The sequence below is a fragment of the Solanum tuberosum genome, unplaced genomic scaffold (genome assembly GCF_000226075.1).
Source record: "Solanum tuberosum cultivar DM 1-3 516 R44 unplaced genomic scaffold, SolTub_3.0 scf00016, whole genome shotgun sequence".
In the NCBI taxonomy this organism is placed as follows: domain Eukaryota; kingdom Viridiplantae; phylum Streptophyta; class Magnoliopsida; order Solanales; family Solanaceae; genus Solanum; species Solanum tuberosum.
Window position 1 is genome coordinate 1,253,791 of NW_006238942.1, and position 1,246 is coordinate 1,255,036.

Sequence of the window (1,246 nt, forward strand, 5' to 3'; positions counted from 1 at the left end):
AGAGGTTTTGGACCCATGTAAGCTCCGCGAGTGCATTGGCGACCGATTTGTATTCAGCTTCTGTGGATGATCGAGCAACTGATTGTTGTTTCCTGGAGGACCAAGATATAGGATTTGGTCCCAAGAAGAGCATATGACCCGATGTTGAGATTCTATCACTGGGATCACCTGCCCAGTCAGCATCAGCATACATATACAAATTCCTATCAGCATGATGACGAATTTCCAAGCACGATGTTGTTGTTGACTTGAGGTAGCGCAGAACCCTTTTTACAGCCTTTCAATGTTCCAGACTTGGAGAATGCATAAATTGGGATAATTTGTTTACTGCAAATGAGATGTCAGGACGCGTGAATGATAAGTATTGCAGCTTACCCAGAGTGCGTCGATAGAGGGTTGCATCGGTAGGGGGTGAACCATCATCTGCTTTAGGTGGCAAGCTGGAGCACATTGCGAGCTGGAGCACATCGGTGTGGCAACCCCTTTGCAATATGTCGTATCCACATAAGATAGAATCTCAAGAATATATTGAGATTGAGATAGGATGATCCCATTTGGAACACGCTTAACGTCTATTCCCAAGAAATAATTAAGTTCACCAAGATTCTTTAGTGAGAACCTGCTAGCCAAAGAGTTGATGACCTGCGCAACTAAGTTTGGATGGTTCTCAGTAATGAGAATATCATCCACATATACTAAAATGTAAACAGTAACAGCCAGGGATTTAAAATGAACAGTGAGGCATCTGATTCGGACTTAACAAATCTAATAGTATTCAAATAAGCCGTGAGGGCCTCATACCAGGCGCGCGGGGCTTGTTTTAGGCCATAAATGGCCTTTTTAAGGTTGCATACATGATCTGAAAAATCAGAATTGACATAGCCTTTGGGCTGAGCCATGAATACCTCTTCCTGTAAGTTACCTTGTAAAAATGGATTGTTCACGTCAAGTTGGTGAACCTACCAGTTAGTTTGGACAACAATGGACAGAACAAGTCTAATGGTGGTTGGTTTGACCACTGGACTAAAGGTTTCATGAAAGTCCAATCCCGGACATTGTGTAAAACCTTTTGCCACTAAGCGCGCCTTATACCTATCAATAGAACCATCAATTTTTCGTTTAATGTGAAACAACCATTTACAGTCAACAATATTTTTCGTCGGCTCCCGAGGAACTAACTCCCAAGTTTGATTTCTCATTAGTGTTTCATATTCTAAATCCATGGCTTTCTTTCATTCGTTGTGCT